General features: G+C 45.8%; 3 non-coding genes across 3 annotated transcripts; all 3 read right to left on the bottom strand.

Annotated features, from left to right (window-relative positions):
* Positions 1 to 4,189: 4,189 nt before the first annotated feature.
* Positions 4,190 to 4,261, bottom strand: Trnai-aau (transfer RNA isoleucine (anticodon AAU)). The gene has a single exon. It is a non-coding gene; the product is annotated as a tRNA-Ile (tRNA).
* A 1,469-nt stretch (positions 4,262 to 5,730) lies between these two features.
* Positions 5,731 to 5,802, bottom strand: Trnai-aau (transfer RNA isoleucine (anticodon AAU)). The gene has a single exon. It is a non-coding gene; the product is annotated as a tRNA-Ile (tRNA).
* A 1,448-nt stretch (positions 5,803 to 7,250) lies between these two features.
* Positions 7,251 to 7,322, bottom strand: Trnai-aau (transfer RNA isoleucine (anticodon AAU)). The gene has a single exon. It is a non-coding gene; the product is annotated as a tRNA-Ile (tRNA).
* Positions 7,323 to 20,993: the final 13,671 nt, after the last annotated feature.

The following is a 20,993-nucleotide window of genomic DNA, read 5'->3' as shown; positions in this document are numbered from 1 at the left end:
CCGCCCAGCGTCTGGCTAGAACCCACGACCCTGGGATTAAGAGTCTGACCCTCTACCGACCGAGCTAGCCGGCTACCTCGATGAATACCTGCCGGGTAGCACGTCACACAGTACTCGTTTGGGTTGGGTGGTCCCATACAGAATCTCTCCATGCTGCCTAATGTTTTCCTAACGTCACACTCGTCACGTACTTCACTTTTATGTCATAATCATTTCTGAGAGGCAAAGAAATTGCATGACAACAAGCAGAGCTAGTGGCTTCAAAATTAACATACATACTTTATGTGACTCAAAAGCCGAACGAGTTACTTTCCGACGTTGTTTTAGATGTGCAAGTGATAGTCAAAACTCGCTGTGTCGGCACTCTGCCGACCATTTCGCTAGTTAACACCGGTCTTGCTGTGTGTGTTTCAAGCTCAAGAGCATCTCCAAGCAAAAAATGGTCAACAGCAACATTCAGACGGTTTCGTACTGCTCAATTGCTACATTAAAACGGTATGTTTCTTTTTCAGATCTGGAAAAACACAAGCGTGACAGCATTCGAACCTGTAATTTTCAGATCCGAAGTCCGACGCCTTATCCACTAGGAAACGCGGTCACTGACGACCAACATTTACATGTATACGACTCATCTCGAAACGCTCACACCCCTGAGGATTTGTGTTTTCGTTCTACACAACCGCTGCCCCTTGCTCTTTCCCACCCATTCGTTACATTCAACCTCTGACGAGACCGACCAAATATAGACTGAGAAACAAGACCACACACATTGTGCATTCGGAATCGAAGGCAGGGCGTCCCTCGCCGCATTTGCTACGATGGCCATTTGCTACTTCTGCAGAAGCGGCGGCGGCGACGACGACGACGACGACGACGACGACGACGACGACGACGACGACGACGACGACGATCGCGAGAGGCTCTGAGATATGTGAGAAATACATCTATAAAATGTAATTCAGACTGCCTCGTCCCATCTTATGCTGTACCGCTTTGGCAAATGCTTTATCGGCGCCATTCGCCTTAATCACATCTGAGGGCAATTCTTAAAAAAACGCCTGTCGCTAATTGTTCGTCATCACAGGTACTGTTTGCTATACGGCCACGACGCGCAACTGATTTCCAAAATTCATCTTTCTCCTGTGAGGATGGAACTTACGACCCCTGGTTTATTAGACCAGTGCTCTACCACTGAGCTAAATAGGCGCGGCCTAGCGGTACTCTTGGGTACTTCGTCCTTACGGTCGTCTGCATCATCAGACTTTAGCTGACAACACTTCATATTACCGGCTAATATTTGCAGCTATGGCGACAAATTACTGCTTGGCTACACATCTGACACGTAACCGATGTGCTCTCCAAACAACAACACTTGCATTTCAGAACATGTCTTTCACACATGTCTACAAAATCACCTTCACCTTCAAATACAGTTTCCTTGCGACTGACAGAGACGTAGGCAAAGTTTAATGTTGCTATTTCCATTAAATCTCGTTAATCAGAAAAACGGTAATTTACATCTGCAGCGGAACAAAATTCCGTTCCGCCCAGCGTCTGGCTCGAACCCACGACCCTGGGATTAAGAGTCTGACCCTCTACCGACCGAGCTAGCCGGCTACCTCGATGAATACCTGCCGGGTAGCACGTCACACAGTACTCGTTTGGGTTGGGTGGTCCCATACAGAATCTCTCCATGCTGCCTAATGTTTTCCTAACGTCACACTCGTCACGTACTTCACTTTTATGTCATAATCATTTCTGAGAGGCAAAGAAATTGCATGACAACAAGCAGAGCTAGTGGCTTCAAAATTAACACACATACTTTATGTGACTCAAAAGCCGAACGAGTTACTTTCCGACGTTGTTTTAGATGTGCAAGTGATAGTCAAAACTCGCTGTGTCGGCACTCTGCCGACCATTTCGCTGGTTAACACCGGTCTTGCTGTGTGTGTTTGAAGCTCAAGAGCATCTCCAAGCAAAAAATGGTCAACAGCAACATTCAGACGGTTTCGTACTGCTCAATTGCTACATTAAAACGGTATGTTTCTTTTTCAGATCTGGAAAAACACAAGCGTGACAGCATTCGAACCTGTAATTTTCAGATCCGAAGTCCGACGCCTTATCCACTAGGCCACACGGTCACTGACGACCAACATTTACATGCATACGACTCATCTCGAAACGCTCACACCCCTGAGGATTTGTGTTTTCGTTCTACACAGCCGCTGCCCCGTGCTCTTTCCCACCCATTCGTTACATTCAACCTCTGACGAGACCGACCAAATATAGACAGAGAAACAAGACCACACACTTTGTGCATTCGGAATCGAAGGCAGGGCGTCCCTCGCCGCATTTGCTACGATGGCCATTTGCTACTTCTGCAGAAGCGGCGGCGGCGACGACGACGACGACGACGACGACGAAGATCGCGAGAGGCTCTGAGATATGTGAGAAATACATCTATAAAATGTAATTCAGACTGCCTCGTCCCATCTTATGCTGTACCGCTTTGGCAAATGCTTTATCGGCGCCATTCGCCTTAATCACATCTGAGAGTAATTCTTAAAAAAACGCCTGTCGCTAATTGTTCGTCATCACAGGTACTGTTTGCTATACGGCCACGACGCGCAACTGATTTCCAAAATTCATCTTTCTCCTGTGAGGATGGAACTTACGACCCCTGGTTTATTAGACCAGTGCTCTACCACTGAGCTAAATAGGCGCGGCCTAGCGGTACTCTTGGGTACTTCGTTCTTACGGTCGTCTGCATCATCAGACTTTAGCTGACAACACTTCATATTACCGGCTAATATTTGCAGCTATGGCGACAAATTACTGCTTGGCTACACATCTGACACGTAACCGATGTGCTCTCCAAACAACAACACTTGCATTTCAGAACATGTCTTTCACACATGTCTACAAAATCACCTTTACCTTCAAATACAGTTTCCTTGCGACTGGCAGAGACGTAGGCAAAGTTTAATGTTGCTATTTCCATTAAATCTCGTTAATCAGAAAAACGGTAATTTACATCTGCAGCGGAACAAAATTCCGTTCCGCCCAGCGTCTGGCTCGAACCCACGACCCTGGGATTAAGAGTCTGACCCTCTACCGACCGAGCTAGCCGGCTACCTCGATGAATACCTGCCGGGTAGCACGTCACACAGTACTCGTTTGGGTTGGGTGGTCCCATACAGAATCTCTCCATGCTGCCTAATGTTTTCCTAACGTCACACTCGTCACGTACTTCACTTTTATGTCATAATCATTTCTGAGAGGCAAAGAAATTGCATGACAACAAGCAGAGCTAGTGGCTTCAAAATTAACACACATACTTTATGTGACTCAAAAGCCGAACGAGTTACTTTCCGACGTTGTTTTAGATGTGCAAGTGATAGTCAAAACTCGCTGTGTCGGCACTCTGCCGACCATTTCGCTAGTTAACACCGGTCTTGCTGTGTGTGTTTGAAGCTCAAGAGCATCTCCAAGCAAAAAATGGTCAACAGCAACATTCAGACGGTTTCGTACTGCTCAATTGCTACATTAAAACGGTATGTTTCTTTTTCAGATCTGGAAAAACACAAGCGTGACAGCATTCGAACCTGTAATTTTCAGATCCGAAGTCCGACGCCTTATCCACTAGGCCACACGGTCACTGACGACCAACATTTACATGTATACGACTCATCTCGAAACGCTCACACCCCTGAGGATTTGTGTTTTCGTTCTACACAGCCGCTGCCCCTTGCTCTTTCCCACCCATTCGTTACATTCAACCTATGACGAGACCGACCAAATATAGACTGAGAAACAAGACCACACACTTTGTGCATTCGGAATCGAAGGCAGGGCGTCCCTCGCCGCATTTGCTACGATGGCCATTTGCTACTTCTGCAGAAGCGGCGGCGGCGACGACGACGACGACGACGACGACGACGACGACGACGACGACGACGACGAAGATCGCGAGAGGCTCTGAGATATGTGAGAAATACATCTATAAAATGTAATTCGGCTGCCTCGTCCCTCCTTATGCTGTACCGCTTTGGCAAATGCTTTATCTGCGCCATTCGCCTTAATCGCATCTGAGAGTAATTCTTAAAAAAACGCCTGTCGCTAATTGTTCGTCATCACAGGTACTGTTTGCTATACGGCCACGACGCGCAACTGATTTCCAAAATTCATCTTTCTCCTGTGAGGATGGAACTTACGACCACTGGTTTATTAGACCAGTGCTCTACCACTGAGCTAAAGAGGCGCGGCCTAGCGGTACTCTTGTGTACTTCGTCCTTACGGTCGTCTGCATCATCAGACTTTAGCTGACAACACTTCATATTACCGGCTAATATTTGCAGCTATGGCGACAAATTACTGCTTGGCTACACATCTGACACGTAACCGATGTGCTCTCCAAACAACAACACTTGCATTTCAGAACATGTCTTTCACACATGTCTACAAAATCACCTTCACCTTCAAATACAGTTTCCTTGCGACTGACAGAGACGTAGGCAAAGTTTAATGTTGCTATTTCCATTAAATCTCGTTAATTAGAAAAACGGTAATTTACATCTGCAGCGGAACAAAATTCCGTTCGCGCCCAGCGTGGGGCTCGAACCAACAAACCTAGGATTAAGATTCTCACGCTCCACCGACTGAACTAGCCGGCTACCTCGATGAATACCTGCCGGGTAGCACGTCACACAGTACTCGTTTGGGTTGGGTGGTCCCATACAGAATCTCTCCATGCTGCCTAATGTTTTCCTAACGTCACACTCGTCACGTACTTCACTTTTATGTCATAATCATTTCTGAGAGGCAAAGAAATTGCATGACAACACGCAGAGCTAGTGGCTTCAAAATTAACACACATACTTTATGTGACTCAAAAGCCGAACGAGTTACTTTCCGACGTTGTTTTAGATGTGCAAGTGATAGTCAAAACTCGCTGTGTCGGCACTCTGCCGACCATTTCGCTAGTTAACACCGGTCTTGCTGTGTGTGTTTCAAGCTCAAGAGCATCTCCAAGCAAAAAATGGTCAACAGCAACATTCAGACGGTTTCGTACTGCTCAATTGCTACATTAAAACGGTATGTTTCTTTTTCAGATCTGGAAAAACACAAGCGTGACAGCATTCGAACCTGTAATTTTCAGATCCGAAGTCCGACGCCTTATCCACTAGGCCACACGGTCACTGACGTCCAATATTTACATGTATACGACTCATCTCGAAACGCTCACAGCCCTGAGGATTTGTGTTTTCGTTCTACACAGCCGCTGCCTTTTGCTCTTTCCCACCCATTCGTTACATTCAACCTCTGACGAGACCGACCAAATATAGACTGAGAAACAAGACCACACGCTTTGTGCATTCGGAATCGAAGGCAGTGCGGCCCTCGCCGCATTTGCTACGATGGCCATTTGGTACTTCTGCAGACGCGGCGGCGGCGGCGACGACGACGACGACGACGACGACGACGACGACGACGACGACGACGACGATCGCGAGAGGCTCTGAGATATGTGAGAAATACATCTATAAAATGTAATTCGGACTGCCTCGTCCCACCTTATGCTGTACCGCTTTGGCAAATGCTTTATCTGCGCCATTCGCCTTAATCGCATCTGAGAGTAATTCTTAAAAAAACGCCTGTCGCTAATTGTTCGTCATCACAGGTACTGTTTGCTATACGGCCACGACGCGCAACTGATTTCCAAAATTCATCTTTCTCCTGTGAGGATGGAACTTACGACCACTGGTTTATTAGACCAGTGCTCTACCACTGAGCTAAAGAGGCGCGGCCTAGCGGTACTCTTGTGTACTTCGTCCTTACGGTCGTCTGCATCATCAGACTTTAGCTGACAACACTTCATATTACCGGCTAATATTTGCAGCTATGGCGACAAATTACTGCTTGGCTACACATCTGACACGTAACCGATGTGCTCTCCAAACAACAACACTTGCATTTCAGAACATGTCTTTCACACATGTCTACAAAATCAACTTCACCTTCAAATACAGTTTCCTTGCGACTGACAGAGACGTAGGCAAAGTTTAATGTTGCTATTTCCATTAAATCTCGTTAATTAGAAAAACGGTAATTTACATCTGCAGCGGAACAAAATTCCGTTCGCGCCCAGCGTGGGGCTCGAACCAACAATCCTAGGATTAAGATTCTCACGCTCCACCGACTGAACTAGCCGGCTACCTCGATGAATACCTGCCGGGTAGCACGTCACACAGTACTCGTTTGGGTTGGGTGGTCCCATACAGAATCTCTCCATGCTGCCTAATGTTTTCCTAACGTCACACTCGTCACGTACTTCACTTTTATGTCATAATCATTTCTGAGAGGCAAAGAAATTGCATGACAACAAGCAGAGCTAGTGGCTTCAAAATTAACACACATACTTTATGTGACTCAATAGCCGAACGAGTTACTTTCCGACGTTGTTTTAGATGTGCAAGTGATAGTCAAAACTCGCTGTGTCGGCACTCTGCCGACCATTTCGCTAGTTAACACCGGTCTTGCTGTGTGTGTTTCAAGCTCAAGAGCATCTCCAAGCAAAAAATGGTCAACAGCAACATTCAGACGGTTTCGTACTGCTCAATTGCTACATTAAAACGGTATGTTTCTTTTTCAGATCTGGAAAAACACAAGCGTGACAGCATTCGAACATGTAATTTTCAGATCCGAAGTCCGACGCCTTATCCACTAGGCCACACGGTCACTGACGTCCAATATTTACATGTATACGACTCATCTCGAAACGCTCACAGCCCTGAGGATTTGTGTTTTCGTTCTACACAGCCGCTGCCTTTTGCTCTTTCCCACCCATTCATTACATTCAACCTCTGACGAGACCGACCAAATATAGACTGAGAAACAAGACCACACACTTTGTGCATTCGGAATCGAAGGCAGTGCGGCCCTCGCCGCATTTGCTACGATGGCCATTTGGTACTTCTGCAGACGCGGCGGCGACGACGACGACGACGACGACGACGACGACGAAGATCGCGAGAGGCTCTGAAATATGTGAGAAATACATCTATAAAATGTAATTCAGACTGCCTCTTCCCACCTTATGCTGTACCGCTTTGGCAAATGCTTTATCTGCGCCATTCGCCTTAATCGCATCTGAGAGTAATTCTTAAAAAAATGCCTGTCGCTAATTGTTCGTCATCACAGGTGCTGTTTGCTATACGGCCACGACGCGCAACTGATTTCCAAAATTCTTCTTTCTCCTGTGAGGATGGAACTTACGACCACTGGTTTATTAGACCAGTGCTCTACCACTGAGCTAAAGAGGCGCGGCCTAGCGGTACTCTTGTGTACTTCGTCCTTACGGTCGTCTGCATCATCAGACTTTAGCTGACAACACTTCATATTACCGGCTAATATTTGCAGCTATGGCGACAAATTACTGCTTGGCTACACATCTGACACGTAACCGATGTGCTCTCCAAACAACAACACTTGCATTTCAGAACATGTCTTTCACACATGTCTACAAAATCACCTTCACCTTCAAATACAGTTTCCTTGCGACTGGCAGAGACGTAGGCAAAGTTTAATGTTGCTATTTCCATTAAATCTCGTTAATTAGAAAAACGGTAATTTACATCTGCAGCGGAACAAAATTCCATTCGCGCCCAGCGTGGGGCTCGAACCAACAAACCTAGGATTAAGATTCTCACGCTCCACCGACTGAACTAGCCGGCTACCTCGATGAATACCTGCCGGGTAGCACGTCACACAGTACTCGTTTGGGTTGGGTGGTCCCATACAGAATCTCTCCATGCTGCCTAATGTTTTCCTAACGTCACACTCGTCACGTACTTCACTTTTATGTCATAATCATTTCTGAGAGGCAAAGAAATTGCATGACAACAAGCAGAGCTAGTGGCGTCAAAATTAACACACATACTTTATGTGACTCAAAAGCCGAACGAGTTACTTTCCGACGTTGTTTTAGATATGCAAGTGCCAGTCAAAACTCGCGGTGTCGGCACACTGCCCACCATTTCGCTAGTTAACACCGGTCTTGCTGTGTGTGTTTCAAGCTCAAGAGCATCTCCAAGCAAAAAATGGTCAACAGCAACATTCAGACGGTTTCGTACTGCTCAATTGCTACATTAAAACGGTATGTTTCTTTTTCAGAACTGGAAAACACGAGCGTGACAGCATTCGAACCTGTAATCTTCAGATCCGAAGTCCGACGCCTTATCCATTAGGCCACACGGTCATTGACAACAAACATTTACACGTATACGACTCACCTCGAAACGCTCACACCCCTGAGGATTTGTGTTTTCGTTCTACACAGCCGCTGCCCCTTGCTCTTTCCCACCCATTCGTTACATTCAACCTCTGACGAGACCGACCAAATATAGACTGAGAAACAAGACCACACACTTTGTGCATTCGGAATCGAAGGCAGGGCGTCCCTCGCCGCATTTGCTACGATGGCAATTTGCTACTTCTGCAGAAGCGGCGGCGGCGACGACGACGAATATCGCGAGAGGCTCTGACATATGTGAGAAATACATCTATAAAATGTAATTCAGACTTTTTCGTCCCACCTTATGCTCTACCGCTTTGGCAAATGCTTTATCTGCGCCATTCGCCTTAATCACATCTGAGAGTAATTCTTAAAAAAACGCCTGTCGCTAATTGTTCGTCATCACAGGTACTGTTTGCTATACGGCTACGACGCGCAACTGATTTCCAAAATTCATCTTTCTCCTGTGAGGATGGAACTTACGACCCCTGGTTTATTAGACCAGTGCTCTACCACTTTTTTTTGTCTTTTTTTTATTTTTTTTTGTTTTTTTTTTTTTGGGCCTCCCTTCTCCCCACACAGCCCATCCATTCGCTCTCCTTTTATGCCTTCTTCGGCGAGCTTCTATGCTATATCGACTGATTTTTTTTTCAAATTTACTGTGACAGTTAGGGTAATGAAATGATGTTTGGCTTCTTCCCCATGTGAGGCTTCTCCTCCGTAGAACTGAAAATTGAAAAATTAAGGCTTCTTGGGAATTAATAAATTGTCACTCTTGCTTCATACTGAAAAAAATTAAACAAAATAGGAAGATTGTAACTGAGGAACACGTGCAAGAAGCTTCCACTGCATTGTGTGCAACGAAACCACCTTCCGATATTACCGAGATCCTGGAAAATCATCATAGATGAAAGTAGTTGCTGGAGATATGGGGTTCATCCAGCAGTAAGTGTGAAGCCGCAGTGCCGTTTCGGGGTTCTGTCCGAGGCCTTCATGGCTACCGTAGCGGCCCTGGGGCACACGAAGTCCCCACCGTACTTCACCCTCAACAGCGATCCCCTACTTTGGCCTGTGACTACATTTTTCGTAGACGAGGGCTATTAAGATGTTTATCCAATCCCTTGTCTCTGAAACAGAATGTGTAACATGTTACCAAAAGTTTTTTTGTGGTCCCTGCGCGTACATATCTGATAATATTTTGCTCGTTCGTATAATTCGTATTCTAAAACACGGTCATTGCCGTGTTCAGATGTAACGTAATGTACATAATTGCCAAACAACCACAACACAGCATTGGTTTTCTGGACAGGGAAGAAAACACCATCGGGGAAGAGTAATTTTTCAACATTGATCTCAGTACTAACAGTTCTGGTTATAAAGGCTACCCGCCGTTGGAGTCCCCTCCATATTTCGGCGTATCCGCCACAGAGAAAGCGGTGGATCAATGTGTCAACTGCGTCACATCGGGTGCACACAATCGTGTCACTAAGACCAATGGAGTGCAACTTTTCGTTAGTGGAAACTACGTTATTAACAACTCGGTACCAGGTTGCCTGAATGTCGGAAGACAGTTCACGATTACTAATATTTTTCCAAATTCTTTTCCAGTCTTTGTCGGGATATCTGCACTCCATTTTGTTGACATGTTCTTTCGTTGTTAAGAGTTCCATTAATTTCCTGCAATTCCTTGATTGTGGATTCGTGACAATACTGTCCATGTAGCTAATCTCTAAAAAGAACTGGCGAATATATTTCAATTTATAATTAATTCCGCCTATATTTATGGGTGGACGTAAATTTTCTGGCTGTAGGAGTCGATACAGCCTGGCTGTAATACTATGTGGATGTTTTTCTATAATTTGTAGGGTCCTCTTTATATATAACGCCGTAGTCTTCCGCCATATATCTGTTAAACCTAGGCCACCTTCAGCGGAAGGTAACGTAACTGTACCGACTGCTACTCTAAAAATATTCCCTGTCCATATAAATCGGCAAATGATACTCATTATACGTTTGGCAATGGGTTTCGAAACTGGCCATATTTGACCTATATATATAGCTTTTGATAAAATGGACCAATTAATTATTCTGATTCGTTGTTTAATGTTCAGATGTCTGGTCTGATTGAGTATTGTGGCTCCTCTGATTGTATCCAGTACTTTCTTCCAATTGTAGGTCATGGTCTGAAGCGGACATCGGTAAACCCAGAGCGGTGTGACGATCGACGGAGCGTGCCCATTCCAAACGGACATCTTGAAGACCTTTAAGATTTAAAAACGAACTCTTCACCTCGTTAACCCTAGCGCCTGTAGCTTCACAAAAGATCTGAATATTCGTAGTTAATTTCTCTAAATCTTCGTTACTACGAATAACCACTCCAACGTCATCAGCATATGCATTGGTGACGTTGTTAACGCCAGATATCGTGATGCCCTCAAGATCGACATCGAGTCTCCTTAGTAAAGGCTCCAGTGCAACAACATACAGGAGCATTGACAAAGGACTTTCCTGCGGGACGCCGTTGCGAATTTCAATGGGTGGAGTGAAATGCCCATTTACAGACACTTGTGTGTGGATGCCTTCAACAATGTTAATTAAAACTTGCACAAAATGTTGACTAAAACCCACATAGGTCAACGTTCTGAACAAAAATAAGTGGTTGACCCTGTCAAAAGCCTTTGAGAAGTCGATAAAGGCAAGGCCTCCTGGTGAGGATGACGTTGCAAAAATTGCAGAGACATCCCTATATTCACAAACAGTTTTAAAAATATTCCGCCGCGAGAGACAGGTTTGGTGGTCACCTATGATCTTCTCCATTAGAGGTCTCAGTCTTTCCTTCAGTACACGTGCAATTATTTTATAATCCGAGTTCATCAAACATATTGGTCTCAATTGATTGAGATCTTTAACTGTCGCGTTCCTTCCCTTTGGTATTAGCACAGTTACGCTTTCTTTGAACTCGCGTGGAACAGTAACACCTTGCAACACTTCATTTATCACTTCTGTGAATTGATTACCGATGAGAGGCCAAAATTTACAATAAAACTCTACAGGCAAGCCATCAGGCCCTGGGGACTTACGGGTAGGCGAATATTTAAGTATATCAAACACCTCCTCACATGTGATCGCAGTGGTAAGGGACACATTGTCCTCGTCATTGAGAACGTTGTCGATACCTGTAGTTCGTAGCAAATCGTTCGCACAGTCTAGATTATACCGGGTATCAGTATATAACGTACGATAAAATCCATAAACTGCATTTAAAATGTCAGAGTGTTCCGTCAGCACCCGGTTATCGCCCACTCTAAGACAAGCAATAAACGCTCGTCTTCTATTTCTTTCATGTTCGAGTAAGTGGTACAGCGATGCGTTTTCGTCCTCCACCGTTGTCGGGACACGAGATTTAATTTTTAAACCCTCCAGCTGTTGTCGCTTGAGACTTATGAGGTGAGCCTTGATCTTCTTTATTTCAATGAAAACCTCATCAGTCATCTGCTGAGCTGATAGTTCCCTTAAGCATGTATAGTAAAATTCAACGGTATTGCGAGACCACATCGCTCGCTCCCTCCCGTAAGCTATTAGGGATGATCTCAATTTCTTTTTAGCACATGAGGTCCACCACGCAAGGCGAGAGCTGTATTTATGGCGCATACGTAGAGCAGCCTGCCATACCTCCGCTACTGTTCTTGATAGGGCACCCTCGAACAACATATGGGTATTCAGCTTCCATAAGGGGCGACCCCAATACGTTCCTTGCTTCTGAAACCGAATGCTGCATTTTACTGCGAGATGGTCCGAAAAGGTAGTGGGAATTACTTCGATACTACTGATTTTATTTTCCAGGTTTGCTGTGACGTATATTCTGTCTATTCTGCTTTGCGAGCGACTACTGATGTACGTAAATTTGACTAACGTGGGGTATTTGCTTTCTCACACGTCTGTCCACTTCATGTTTGTCACCAAAGCCGCCAGTTCCCTGGAGAAGATAAAATTTGGTCGCTGATCCTTTTTGTGAAGTACACAATTAAAGTCACCACCGATTAAAGCTTCCGCCGGATTCCCCTTAAGTAAATAGACCATATCGTTCTTAAAAAAATTAGCCCTATCATCTCTAGCGTTGTTACCAGAGGGGACATATACATTTAAAACAGTAGTAGTAAAAATTTTACAACTGATGCCCCTCCCATTTTCTAACAGACAGATATCCTTCACATCAATACCATCTTTGACAAGGATCGCAGTCCCACATGTGGCTTCCGGTGCAATATTTAAAATCTCTTGAAAACCTGGGACATAAAAGTTGTGGACATTAAATTCCTGTAGGAGGGCTATATCAGTATCCGACTGGTAAAGGAAATCTTTTAAAGAAGCAACTTTCGTTTCACTGCGAATCCGATTTATATTGATCGTGGTCACATTATATGTCAGTTCCGTTGGCATAGGTGCAGGTAAAAGAAATTGGCTAATGAAGTATACCCCATGCAGAGTCACGTCTGTACCATTCCATTCTGTCTGTCAGAAAGAAAAATAGACATAAAAAAAAAATTAAATGCCACCAGCATGTGTCAGGTCCATCTCCATTCCGTGGTCGGTGCGATCGTCTTGGGCATCGGCCCAATCAAGTCCTTTTCCTGAGACAGTTCGGTCTAAATCCATAGTAGTGCCGGTCTGCAAACCTGCGACGCCAAGCGGTGCGCGAGGTTGTTGTTGAAGATCATCTGCATCGGCACGACTCATCTCCGCTTCAGTACACTCGTTAACTCGTGCTACTGGGCATTTTTCTCGTAGTCGTTCATTATCCCTTAAATGTTTTAACTTTTCCCGCAATGCAGGAGCTAAACTCTCTGCTGCTTTGTGTGCCAATCTCCTCTTCTTGCCTTTCTTCGAAGATGTCTTCGGCGATCTAGCAGGAGATGAAGTTTGCGACCTGTCAGGAGAAGTACCGGATGATACGTCTGACGTCGCCTGTTCCTTTTTTCGGACAAAAGTCCGCGTATCGCATTCCACAACGGCAGAAGGAGGCGCATCTTTTTCCATGGCTCCCACTGGTAGCAACCCAGTCTCCAATTCTACACTATCGCTCGTTGTGGTTTCCTTGACGCAAGTGTCTTCTGTGGGCGCCAACGTGAAACCAATGTCCAGATTGCTATCTTCGTTCATAGTTCCCGCAGAGTGGATGCCTGGAGCGTCCACTCCTCGGAAGCTAGTGGCAATATCCTCACGTTGGTGGGAATCCTGACGACGCAAGGAAACCTCCGTTGCGGGTATTCTGGGATCTTCGGCCGAGTCCGCGGAAGAACGAGCAACCACAGTGGGAGAGTTGGAAAAAGTTGGCGTCGGCATAGATTCGAGGGGCGCGGAGCTGATCGGCAGACCATCCGCAAATCTAGAGCTTGAAGCCGGAGTATCATCGACAATCGCCCGCGAGGCAGCAGGCTCCCCGCGCACAGGCGGCACCGACTCGCCCCGGCTGCGGAAGTCAGCAGCGGCAGCGTATGACAACTTCATACCAACAACAGGGCCGGAACTCGGCATCTCGTCACGCGGTAACTGCGGGACACGCCTCCGTGAACATTCTGCACGAATGTGTTCCGTGGAATTGCATAAAGCGCAAGTCCGCGGTTGCCCATCATAGATAATCAAAGCACGATACCCACAAATATTAAGATAAGAGGGGACATGCTTCTGTAATTCAATCTTAATTTGCCTTACGCCGTTCAAGACAGGAAACATATGAGCTTCAGACCACCTTTCTGCCACATTGGAAATAATTCTGCCATAAGGCCAAAGGGCAACATTAAGTTCTTCGGGCGGAATTTCAAAAGGGAGCTCAAACACTCTGATCGTACGAATCCCGTACCCAGCATGACTAACAGCAACGTCACTCACATTCCCATCAGAATGATTAAACTTCACGCTACCTCCGCAACGATCCACAATGGAACTACATAAGTCTGGACTTTTCATCTTCAGATACACAGCATTTGTCACAAACGAGAGATAAACTCCGACAACATCATCACCGTTAATCAATACTTTTTCGATAAACCATGCTTTAATTTCAAATGCTTTAGGTCGAACGAAATTTCGATCGAAAGTAAACTTGATTGTGTCTTTCCTCAAATAATTCGACCTATTCATTCTAGAACTTCATGAATACAAGTGCAACACGAATAGCGGCTTAGCAGCACCACTAACCTCAAACTCAGCGACTCAGCCTGTGTTTACTACAGCCAGACGTCCAGCTCCGCCACACGTCCGTCCCGCTCGGCGGCTGACTCGCAACGTTTTTAAATATTGGTTCAAATGGCTCTGAGCACTATGGGACTCAACTGCTGTGGTCATTAGTCCCCTAGAACTTAGAACTACTTAAACCTAACTAACCTAAGGACATCACACACATCCATGCCCGAGGCAGGATTCGAACCTGCGACCGTAGCAGTCGCACGGTTCCGGACTGCGCGCCTAGAACCGCGAGACCACCGCGGCCGGCGACCACTGAGCTAAAGAGGCGCGGCCTAGCGGTACTCTTGGGTACTTCGTCCTTACGGTCGTCTGCATCATCAGACTTTAGCTGACAACACTTCATATTACCGGCTAATATTTGCAGCTATGGCGACAAATTACTACTTGGCTACACATCTGACACGTAACCGATGTGCTCTCCAAACAACAACACTTGCATTTCAGAACATGTCTTTCACACATGTCTACAAAATCACCTTCACCTTCAAATACAGTTTCCTTGCGACTGACAGAGACGTAGGCAAAGTTTAATGTTGCTATTTCCATTAAATCTCGTTAATCAGAAAAACGGTAATGTACATCTGCAGCGGAACAAAATTCCGTTCGCGCCCAGCGTGGGGCTCGAACCAACAAACCTAGGATTAAGATTCTCACGCTCCACCGACTGAACTAGCCGGCTACCTCGATGAATACCTGCCGGGTAGCACGTCACACAGTACTCGTTTGGGTTGGGTGGTCCCATACAGAATCTCTCCATGCTGCCTAATGTTTTCCTAACGTCACACTCGTCACGTACTTCACTTTTATGTCATAATCATTTCTGAGAGGCAAAGAAATTGCATGACAACAAGCAGAGCTAGTGGCGTCAAAATTAACACACATACTTTATGTGACTCAAAAGCCGAACGAGTTACTTTCCGACGTTGTTTTAGATATGCAAGTGCCAGTCAAAACTCGCGGTGTCGGCACTCTGCCGACCATTTCGCTAGTTAACACCGGTCTTGCTGTGTGTGTTTCAAGCTCAAGAGCATCTCCAAGCAAAAAATGGTCAACAGCAACATTCAGACGGTTTCGTACTGCTCAATTGCTACATTAAAACGGTATGTTTCTTTTTCAGAACTGGAAAACACGAGCGTGACAGCATTCGAACCTGTAATCTTCAGATCCGAAGTCCGACGCCTTATCCATTACGCCACACGGTCACTGACAACAAACATTTACACGTATACGACTCATCTCGAAACGCTCACACCCCTGAGGATTTGTGTTTTCGTTCTACACAGCCGCTGCCCCTTGCTCTTTCCCACCCATTCGTTACATTCAACCTCTGACGAGACCGACCAAATATAGACTGAGAAACAAGACCACACACTTTGTGCATTCGGAATCGAAGGCAGGGCGTCCCTCGCCACATTTGCTACGATGGCCATTTGCTGCTTCTGCAGAAGCGGCGGCGGCGACGACGACGAATTTCGCGAGAGGCTCTGACATATGTGAGAAATACATCTATAAAATGTAATTCAGACTGCCTCGTCCCACCTTATGCTGTACCGCTTTGGCAAATGCATTATCTGCGCCATTCGCCTTAATCACATCTGAGAGTAATTCTTAAAAAAACGCCTGTCGCTAATTGTTCGTCATCACAGGTACTGTTTGCTATAAGGCCACGACGCGCAACTGATTTCCAAAATTCATCTTTCTCCTGTGAGGATGGAACTTACGACCCCTGGTTTATTAGACCAGTGCTCTACCACTGAGCTAAAGAGCCGCGGCCTAACGGGACACTTGGGTACTTCGTCCTTACGGTCGTCTGCATCATCAGACTTTAGCTGACAACACTTCATATTACCGGCTAATATTTGCAGCTATGGCGACAAATTACTATTTGGCTACACATCTGACACGTAACCGATGTGCTCTCCAAACAACAACACTTGCATTTCAGAACATGTCTTTCACACATGTCTACAAAATCACCTTCACCTTCAAATACAGTTTCCTTGCGACTGACAGAGACGTAGGCAAAGTTTAATGTTGCTATTTCCATTAAATCTCGTTAATCAGAAAAACGGTAATTTACATCTGCAGCGGAACAAAATTCCGTTCCGCCCAGCGTCTGGCTCGAACCCACGACCCTGGGATTAAGAGTCTGACCCTCTACCGACCGAGCTAGCCGGCTACCTCGATGAATACCTGCCGGGTAGCACGTCACACAGTACTCGTTTGGGTTGGGTGGTCCCATACAGAATCTCTCCATGCTGCCTAATGTTTTCCTAACGTCACACTCGTCACATACTTCACTTTTATGTCATAATCATTTCTGAGAGGCAAAGAAATTGCATGACAACAAGCAGAGCTACTGGCGTCAAAATTAACACACATATTTTTTTTTTCTCAAAAGCCGAGCGAGTTACTTTGCGACGTTGTTTTAGATGTGCAAGTGCCAGTCAAAACTCGCGGTGTCGGCACTCTGCCGACCATTTCGCTAGTTAACACCGGTATTGCTGTGTGTGTTTCAAGCTCAAGAGCATCTCCAAGCGAAAAATGGTCAACAGCAACATTCAGACGGTTTCGTACTGCTCAATTGCTACATTAAAACGGTATGTTTCTTTTTCAGATCTGGAAAAACACAAGCGTGACAGCATTCGAACCTGTAATTTTCAGATCCGAAGTCCGACGCCTTATCCACTAGGCCACACGGTCACTGACGACCAACATTTACATGTATACGACTTATCTCGAAACGCTCACACCCCTGAGGATTTGTGTTTTCGTTCTACACAGCCGCTGCCCCTTGCTCTTCCCACCCTTTCGTTACATTCAACCCCTGACGAGACCGACCAAGTATAGACTGAGAAACAAGACCACACACTTTGTGCTTTCAGAATCGAAGGCAGGGCGTCCCTCGCCGCATTTGCTACGATGGCCATTTGCTATTTCTGCAGAAGCGGCGGCGGCGAAGACGACGACGACGAAGATCGCGAGAGGCTCTGAGATATGTTAGAAATACATCTATAAAATGTAATTCAGACTGCCTCGTCCCACCTTATGCTGTACCGCTTTGGCAAATGCTTTATCTGCGCCATTCGCCTTAATCACATCTGAGAGTAATTCTTAAAATACGCCTGTCGCTAATTGTTCGTCATCACAGGTACTGTTTGCTATACGGCCACGACGCGCAACTGATTTCCAAAATTCATCTTTCCTCTTTTGAGGATGAAACTTACGACCCCTGCTTTATTAGACCAGTGCTCTACCACTGAGCTAAATAGGCGCGGCCTAGCGGTACTCTTGGATACTTCGTCCTTACGGTCATGTGCATCATCAGACTTTAGCTGACAACACTTCATATTACCGGCTAATATTTGCAGCTATGGCGACAAATTACTGCTTGGTTACACATCTGACACGTAACCGATGTGCTCTCCAAACAACAACACTTGCATTTCAGAACATGTCTTTCACACATGCCTACAAAATCAACTTCACCTTCAAATACAGTTTCCTTGCGACTGACAGAGACGTAGGCAAAGTTTAAAGTTGCTATTTCCATTAAATCTCGTTAATCAGAAAAACGGTAATTTACATCTGCAGCGGAAGATAATTCCGTTCCGACCAGCGTCTGGCTCGAACCCACCACCCTGGGACTAAGAGTCTGACGCTCTACCGACTGAGCTAGCCGGCTACCTAGGTGAATACCTGCCGGGTAGCACGTCACACAGTGCTCGTTTGGGTTGGGTGGTCCCATTTAAAATCTCTCCATGCTGCCTATTGTTTTCCTAACGTCACACTCGTCACGTACTTCACTTTTATGTCATAATCATTTCTGAAAGGCAAAGAAATTGCATGACAACAAGCAGAGCTACTGGCGTCAAAATTAACACACATACTTTATGTGACTCAAAAGCCGAACGAGTTACTTTCCGACGTTGTTTTAAATGTGCAAGTGATAGTCAAAACTCGCTGTGTCGGCACTCTGCCGACCATTTCGCTAGTTAACACCGGTCTTGTTGTGTGTGTTTCAAGCTCAAGAGCATCTCCAAGCAAAAAATGGTCAACAGCAACATTCAGACGGTCTCGTACTGCTCAATTGCTACATTAAAACGGTATGTTTCTTTTTCAGATCTGGAAAAACACAAGCGTGACAGCATTCGAGCCTGTAATCTTCAGATCCGAAGTCCGACGCCTTATCCATTACGCCACACGGTCACTGACGACCAACATTTACATGTATACGACTCATCTCGAAACGCTTACACCCCCTGAGGATTTGTGTTTTCGTTCTACACAGCCGCTGCCCCTTGCTCTTTCCCACCCATTCGTTACATTCAACCTCTGACGAGACCGACCAAATATAGACTGAGAAACAAGGCCACACACTTTGTGCTTTCGGAATCGAAGGCAGGGCGTCCCTCGCCGCATTTGCTACGATGGCCATTTGCTACTTCTGCAGAAGCGGCGGCGGCGAAGACGACGACGACGACGAAGATCGCGAGAGGCTCTGAGATATGTTAGAAATACATCTATAAAATGTAATTCAGACTGCCTCGTCCCACCTTATGCTGTACCGCTTTGGCAAATGCTTTATCTGCGCCATTCGCCTTAATCACATCTGAGAGTAATTCTTAAAATACGCCTGTCGCTAATTGTTCGTCATCACAGGTACTGTTTGCTATACGGCCACGACGCGCAACTGATTTCCAAAATTCATCTTTCCTCTTTTGAGGATGGAACTTACGACCCCTGCTTTATTAGACCAGTGCTCTACCACTGAGCTAAATAGGCGCGGCCTAGCGGTACTCTTGGGTACTTCGTCCTTACGGTCATCTGCATCATCAGACTTTAGCTGACAACACTTCATATTACCGGCTATTATTTGCAGCTATGGCGACAAATTACTGCTTGGCTACACATCTGACACGTAACCGATGTGCCCTCCAAACAACAACACTTACATTTCAGAACATGTCTTTCACACATGTCTACAAAATCACCTTCACCTTCAAATACAGTTTCCTTGCGACTGACAGAGACGTAGGCAATGTTTAAAGTTGCTATTTACATTAAATCTCGTTAATCAGAAAAACGGTAATTTACACCTGCAGCGGAACAAAATTCCGTTCCGCCCAGCGTCTGGCTCGAACCCACCACCCTGGGACTAAGAGTCTGACGCTCTACCGACTGAGCTAGCCGGCTACCTCAGTGAATACCTGCCGGGTAGCACGTCACACAGTACTCGTTTGGGTTGGGTGGTCCCATATAGAATCTCTCCATGCTGCCAAATGTTTTCCTAACGTCACACTCGTCACGTACTTCACTTTTATGTCATAATCATTTCTGAAAGGCAAAGAAATTGCATGACAACAAGCAGAGCTAGTGGCTTCAAAATTAACACACATACTTTATGTGACTCAAAAGCCGAACGAGTTACTTTCCGACGTTGTTTTAAATGTGCAAGTGATAGTCAAAACTCGCTGTTTCGGCACTTCCGACCATTTCGCTAGTTAACACCGGTCTTGATGTGTGTGTTTCAAGCTCAAGAGCATCTCCAAGGAAAAAATGGTCAACAGCAACATTCAGACGGTTTCGTACTGCTCAATTGCTACATTAAAACGGTATGTTTCTTTTTCAGAACTGGAAAAACACAAGCGTGACAGCATTCGAACCTTTAATCTTCAGATCCGAAGTCCGACGCCTTATCCATTAGGCCACACTGTCACTGACGACCAACATTTACATGTATACGACTCATCTCGAAACGCTCACACCCCTGAGGATTTGTGTTTTCGTTCTACACAGCCGCTGCCCCTTGCTCTTTCCCACCCATTCGTTACATTCAACCTCTGACGAGACCGACCAAATATAGACTGAGAAACAAGACCACACACTTTGTGCTTTCGGAATCGAAGGCAGGGCGTCCCTCGCCGCATTTGCTACGATGGCCATTTGCTACTTCTGCAGAAGCGGCGGCGGCGACGACGACGAATATCGCGAGAGGCTCTGAGATATGTGAGAAATACATCTATAAAATGTAATTCAGACTGCCTCGTACCATCTTATGCTGTACCGCTTTGGCAGATGCTTTATCTGCGCCATTCGCCTTAATCACATCTGAGAGTAATTCTTAAAATACGCCTGTCGCTAATTGTTCGTCATCACAGGTACTGTTTGCTATACGGCCACGACGCGCAACTGATTTCCAAAATTCATCTTTCTCCTGTGAGGATGGAATTTACGACCCCTGGTTTATTAGACCAGTGCTCTACCACTGAGCTAAATAGGCGCGGCCTAGCGGTACTCTTGGATACTTCGTCCTTACGGTCGTCTGCATCATCAGACTTTAGCTGACGACACTTCATATTACCGGCTAATATTTGCAGCTATGGCGACAAATCACTGCTTGGCTACACATCTGACACGTAACCGATGTGCTCTCCTAACAACAACACTTGCA

This window comes from Schistocerca gregaria, chromosome 8, assembly GCF_023897955.1.
Source record: "Schistocerca gregaria isolate iqSchGreg1 chromosome 8, iqSchGreg1.2, whole genome shotgun sequence".
NCBI classification, from domain to species: Eukaryota; Metazoa; Arthropoda; class Insecta; order Orthoptera; family Acrididae; genus Schistocerca; species Schistocerca gregaria.
This window is presented reverse-complemented; position numbering and strand designations above follow the sequence as displayed.